The following is a 6,950-nucleotide window of genomic DNA, read 5'->3' as shown; positions in this document are numbered from 1 at the left end:
CACCCCGGGGTGGGGCTACCCCAGCACCCACCCTGGGTGATCACAAAGTTGATTTCCTCCTCCCCCCAGGAATCCTGGGCCACGCCGGAGAGCAGAGCGGGCCCTCGAGGGCAGGGAGGCCTCTGGGGAGAGGCAGCGAGGACTCCGATCCTTGTGCCAGCCCATTTCACCAGGATCAGGCACGAGTCAGGAGAGTTTCGCACACTAGCAGAGCCATCCCTCTGCCTGCACGTTACACGGCCGTTTAAAAGCCGTTCGGTCCTCCAGAGCGTGCGTCCCCTTTCCATCCCGCGCTTGGCAAACTGCCCCGCTGCACAAGGCAGCCACTGGCAGCTGCCGCTCCAAGGGCTGTTTGAGAACCGGGCCATTCCTACTTGACTGTATCCTGCCCCTCCAAGGAGCCCAGGAGACCTGCCGGATTTCCCGGCACTGCCCCGTTTCAGGGAGCTGGCGACAGTGGGCAGTTACAATGTGTTCGAGGAACGTAGCCTTTTTTTTCTGCTTGTTACTTTTCTGTTCACATCGCAAATGTCACACCTGTGTTGGCTAGCGAGCTCCACATGTTTACAAGCACCTTGGCGCGCCCGGTGCTTTGGGCGGGGGGTGCTCGGTAATGGTAAATTTGGTAAATGTTACAGGCTGCACTTTTTTACAATATTGCTGAGGGGGGCGAGGTCTGGGAGGGAGGTTGGGTGCAGCAGGGAGCTTGGGGAAGGGTTAGGGGGCAGCAGGGGGTGGGAGGGAGTTTGAGTGCAGGAGGGGGTGGGAGGAGGGGACTGAGGTGCATGAGGGGGGACAGGGTCTGGGGGGGTTGGGGGCAGCAGAGGATTCTGGTCTGTGGAAGGGGGGCAGGAGGGATGCAAGATCTGAGAGGCATTTGGATGCAGGAGGAAGCTGTGACCTGGGGCAGTGGGTTGGGGTGCAGGAGGGAGTGGGGTGCCAGATGCAGGCTCTGGCTGGGAGGCACTTTCCGTAGGCAGCTCCGAGCCAGCTGCCCAGTGGGACCCTGGGGCAGCCTCCCTGGCTGCCACGGCCCCACATGCCACCCCCTGTGGCTGACTGGGGCGGGGGCAGCATGTGTGTGTCTGCACAGGGACGGGACAGCAGATCCCCCCCCTCCCAGCACCACTCCTGCAGCTCTGGTGTCCAACCCATAGGAGCTACAAGGATTGTACTGGGGGCAGGGGGCAGTGCACAGAGACTCCTCTACTCCCACGGGGTGCACCACACAGACACATCTGTTTTGAGTTCTGAAGGGGAGAGGTGGAGGACACGGAGGCCAGGGAGCCTGCCTGAGCGCCCATTGATTGGCCCTGATCCAAATGTTTGGCAACCCGTCGCCAGCCTGCAGGCCGTATTTTGCCCACCCCCGCTTTGGAGAAACTGGTTGCTTGATCGTTTCATATTCAGCTATTTGAGCTGTATGGTGTAGTAATTTCTGTCCCTCTGATTGGATGACGACTTTCCTTTATTATTTACGTCCCCCTTTCCTTCCAAACAAGTTCAGTTTCTTGATTAAATGCATCTCAGTGGCCGGTCCTGAATTCAGCTCTCAAACATTTGCCGCAATAGAACTCCCCAGCAAGTTATTAAGATACAAACGGAGCTTTTCATGTGTAGCCCTCAGGCTATGTCTACACTGCAGAGATTTTGCGCAAAAACTTGCGGCGCGTCCACACTACAAGCACATTTTTGCACGAGAAAAAGAACAGTAAAGTGTCAGAAGACGGGGCTTTTTGCACAAGAGGATTCCCTCATTCTAGGAGGAATAAGCCTCTTTGCACAAGAACTCTTGCACAAAAAGTCGTGTGTGGATGGAAAAAACACAGGTGCTCTGATGACCATTCTGTGAATGACCATCAGAGCTTTCTTGCGCAAGGGCATCCATTGCAGTGTGGATGCTCCCTTATGCAAAAGCACATGGCGGTGTGGACGCGCTTGCGCAAGAACGGTTTGCGGAAGATCTCTTCTGCAGAAAGTTCTTGTGCAAGAAGCCTGCAGCATAGATGTAGCCTCAGAGCACTTGACAAAGCTGGATGAAGGTAACTGTCACCTGAATTCTACATCACAGGTATCTCAAGCTCAGAGACGTGTAGTAACATGCCCACCCCTGGGGCAGATTGTTATACAAAGGGAGCTGATCGGCCTGCACCCTAAAGGAGTAGAGAGAACTTAATACACGGGAATACACAGGGTGCAGAAATGCAGCCACCTTTGGGATAGGAGTGTTAACAAGTAACTGGTACAAGGGAAGCAGCCCCCCAGCCACGGCCCGCCACATGGGCAGAGGGTTGCTCCCATGGGCATCTGGTGAAGGTAGGCAAGCCCCAAACACCAGCACCCCGCCCCACACCTTCTGCCCAGGCCACACCCCATCACGGGGAGGGCAGGCTGTGCACTGCCTGCCCTCCCCAGTCACAGAGTGCGGGGGGGGGGGCAGGCGTTCTGGGGGCAGTGTGGGCAGGCCAGGCTGGCCACCCATAGTTGCTCACATGGGCTGGGAGCCAGCAGTCCCGTCGGGGTGGGGGGGGGCAGCTTTAGCCTGGCCACAGCATCAGCACTGAAGAGATGCAGAGTCCAGCATTAACCTGGGATCGGCCCGAGAGTCGTCTACCTTCTGCACACGCTCTCCTTGCTCAGAGTCTGCCTCCTCTCTGGTTCCACTGTCAAACCCTGCGGCGGGCTGGGGAGTACGGAAGGAGCCATTGTCCTGCCTCGATGGAGTAAAAGACGCGACAGTCTTTCCCCAAGCAACTGCAGCCCTAGTGCTGTATTTCTTGGCAAACACTTAGCTGGGGATGAGTGAATCCCCCTTCCCCCGCGCCAAACAGTTTCCCGTCTACATCCATTTGCTGTAAATTAAACTCTGATCGTGCAATCTAAGAGCCACTGGCCAGGGCCTCTGGGAACTTCGTCCCTGCACTGGTCTGCTAGTGGACGCAACCCCAGACGTGGCAGCATAAGAACATAAGAACATAAGAACGGCCGTACTGGGTCAGACCAAAGGTCCATCTAGCCCAGTAGCCTGTCTACCGACAGTGGCCAACACCAGGTACCCCAGAGAGGGTGGACCGAAGACAATGATCAAGCGATTTGTCTCCTGCCATCCCTCTCCAGCCTCTGACAAACAGATGCCAAGGACACCATTTCTATCCTCTGGCTAATAGCCTTTTATGGACCTAACCTCCATGAAACCAAACGTGCTACAAAAAATGCTCCAGGCATGAGCTGGGAAGCGAAACTAGTGAACGATCACACGGGGAACCGGCGATGCACGAAGGCCTGGCCAGAGACAGAAATCTTGCCCCACCGGCTTCAGTTCTGGCCGTCACCGGGGTTACGAGAACACAACGTGTGAGCCGTTCTCAGGCAAAGTGGGGGACCAAGTTAACACTCCGGTTCATGAGCAAAGAGAAGAAAACTGTCACTGGTCTTTTAATAATGGGCTCTCCTGCGTAAGGCAGACTCGCCCTGGGTCAGCTGTCAGTCAGAGGGAAGAGCGCCACCTAGAGAATGGCCATGGGGGTGCCCTGAAGGGGTCTCAGCCAAGTGGGGCTGAGCCTGCCCCGGCTGAGAAGCCGAGTGGGCACAGGCCCCAGCATGGAGCACGGTACCCAGGATGCTTTGTGTGGGCAAACCAACCGCTCAGCCATTTGTAATAGGGGCAGCTCCCCGGGGCTAGTGACGGACGGTGGTGGGGTAAACCGGCAGCTCTCACCCGGGGGCTGTCAGCAGGTTTCAGGGGAGCAGCCAAGCAGGACGGGCAATGCTGGAGCCCAGGGTAGAGTTGAAGCCCCAACACTGGGATGGAAGCCCATAGGCCCAAGCTCCACTACCCAAGACGGAAGCCTGGTGATGTAGCATCACAGACCCCCCTGCGGCCTGCAGCCCTGGGCAGCTGCCCTGCTTCCTCCCCCCGATAGGGAGGTAGGAGTTTAACTGGGCAGCCAGTGAGTTGATGCTGATCGGTTACCATGAATAGTTAAACCCTGCGGCTGTGTCTAGACTGGCCAGTTTTTCCAGAAAATCAGCCGCTTTTCCGGAAAAACTTGCCGTCTGTCTACACTGGCCGCTTGAATTTCCACAAAAGCACTGACGTTCTACTGTCTGAAATCAGTGCTTCTTGCGGAAATACTATGCTGCTCCCTTTCAGGCAAAAGTCCTTTTGCGCAAAACTTTTGTGCCAAAGGGCCAGTGTAGACAGCTCGGATTTGTTTTGCGCAAAAAATCCCCGATTGCGAAAATGGTGATCGGGGCTTTTTTTGCGGAACAGCGCGTCTAGATTGGCACGGATGCTTTTCCGCAAAAAGTGCTTTTGCGGAAAAGCGTCCGTGCCAATCTAGATACTCTTTTCCGAAAATGCTTTTAACGGAAAACTTTTCCGTTAAAAGCATTTGTGGAAAATCATGCCAGTCTAGATGTGGCCTGCATGGGCAACCGGCAGCCCCTTGGGGCCAGGAGCGGTTAACCAAGTGGTAACTTATATTGGCTACATGCTTAATATTTTCATTCATTTTTTACATCCCTACCTCCTCACGCTGGGCCTTGCCCGTGTGTGCACGTGGCACAAGGGGGCTGGGGAGATCATCAGCAAGAGCCCTGGTGTAGACGAGGCTCAGGCAGCGGTCTGCACTAGTGCCTACTCTGTTACTGCTGGAATCATGCTGCCCCTAGCATGGCAGTGTGCCGTGTAAACACCCCCTCTTAGTGCTGACCGAAGCTGGACTTGGGGTCAGGATTGACCTGTATTTTAACGTGGCCCTGACCAAACACCTCCAGCAACAGCCAATATGAAATGCACCAATAAAATCGTAGTTCTGGCTAAAAAGCCTCCCCTCTATTCCTTTGCCTCTGCTAACCAGGAACCTCCAAGAACCCCAAGCTCATGCGATTCCTCTGCGGGACATTTGTACCAGCTGTTCAGACACTTCCCCTCTGGATTTCACAAAAGGGGGATTGACACCCTGACCAGTTTTCCATCGGCAGAAACGGATTCGACCCCCTCTCCTCCCAGAGTTGTGTTGACCTGGTCGGGGGGCCCGGCAGACACCAGACCAGTTACAATTATGGAGGTTTGATGCTTGAGGAGAAATATTAACAAGACATCAAAGAGCAGCAGCAGGAAGGGAATGGGAGACTCCGTAAGGAATTCCTCCAAAGCAGCCCCGGTCAGAGCCCTTTCCCTGCGCACCAGTTCAGGAGGTGGAGGGAAGCGGAGCTGGATTTAACCCCTCCTTAGCAGGCACCAGATGGCCCCTTCTCCAGCCACCGAGCGCAATCTGAGTTAAACCTCCCACCCTCATGGTAGCGGAGCAGCGCCAGGACGCCGCACTCACCTGCAGCGATCGCTCTGATCCGGTTTGGTTGCTCAGAGGCTTGCTGGCTTGTTGGTGACTGTCCCTGGGCTGGTTACTATAGAGCTCGGTGCACGCTGCCAGAGCTGTCTCTTGTTGGGCAAGGTCACTGCCTGCTCCAGCCTGGCCACGTTAACCCCATGAATTCCTGCTGGTAACCCGGTACCAGAAGCCTGCCGCCCACATCACGGCAGCCTGTCGTCAGGCGCGCTGCCCTCCCTCCGTAAGCTCCTTAGCTGCTAGGGGTTATGACCCCACAGGGAGGCTGGTAAACAGAACCCAATGCCGAGTCAGCCACGTTGTCCCAGGGCTTGCTCATTTTTGTTCATAAATTTGGACTTGGCGGGAAGGGGTCTCTCTCGCGGGTGGCTTGGGTCAACTGGCCAGCGCTAGAGCTTAATGAGGACTGGGCTGCATGCTCCGGATTTCACGGATTTGAATTCTCAGGCTATGACTTACCTCCATTCCTCAGGGACCCGGCCCCCCCAGACCCTTTCCCAAGGAAGGAGTCAAACCCATCCTTGAGACACGTGACCTTTGAAATCCTAAGTGTTTAGTGGGCATGTGGGGGGAGAAACGACACCTGCCTCTTATGACCACTTAGCCTCAGGAGCTACAATTCTCCCCTCCCCCGGTGACAGAGAGCACACAATTGCTCCCAACATCCTTGGAGCCCTCACTAGATACTGCTTATGTAGCACTATGGGGCAGGGCCTGCCAGTAATTCCATTGGGGGCAGGGAAGGGGGGATAAGCACAGTCCCCCTGGAGGGGAGGAGTCAGTCAGGGTGTAACACTTCCAGAGAGGTAGCACCGCCCCGGATCCTCCACAGGCCAGCAGAGGGGGCTGGGGCATGAATCATCCGCACTCAAACTGCCTCAGATTCGGCCATCGGCCAGGACCTGCTCTGCCAGGGGAGGGATGGCCACTGGGAAATACTGCCCCCAGGGACAAGCCACCCCCTCAGCTGGCCCAGTCACAGCTCATGCCTAGGAACCTGCAGGATCAGGGCCTTGGACTGTACGACTGGTACCCTTGGGAGCACAGCCTGTATCTTTGTACATGGGGCCCTCAGCACAGTCGTGGGCATCTGTCATGTAAAAAACTGTTTTCACTTCCAGGGCAAAAGGGCCCAGCCTGGAGACACTGCACGGGGTCTAAAGCCTCACGGGCACAAGGGGTCCTTAAATAATCCAGCAGGAGACCCCAGGGCTCGGGATCCTCCCAACCCTACTCCCTTCCTCGCCCTTCGAAAGTGGCTTTTCCCTTCTCCCGTTGCCAGCCACTTGCCACAGCAGCAGATTAGCAGCAAGAGGGAGATTATGGCAGGGCAAGCAGATGGGAAGAGGAGTTGCTTGTCCAATCAGTGCAGCTGGACGTGCCTCACATGCAGCTACTTCCAAGCCCACTACGCACAACAGGAGCCTTTCCCCCGGTCTCAGATCAGGCCCTTGGGGGGCTCTGACCTCTCCCCAGCAGGAGGCGCCAGGGTGCAGGAGTCTCACTTCTGCACTGAGTCCTCAGCCAGAGACAGGTGGAACTGCCCTTTTTTGGGAGGGGGCTGCACGGGGAGGCAGGGGAGAGTTAACACTTGAG

The sequence above is a fragment of the Pelodiscus sinensis genome, chromosome 23 (genome assembly GCF_049634645.1).
Source record: "Pelodiscus sinensis isolate JC-2024 chromosome 23, ASM4963464v1, whole genome shotgun sequence".
NCBI classification, from domain to species: Eukaryota; Metazoa; Chordata; order Testudines; family Trionychidae; genus Pelodiscus; species Pelodiscus sinensis.
This window is presented reverse-complemented; position numbering follows the sequence as displayed.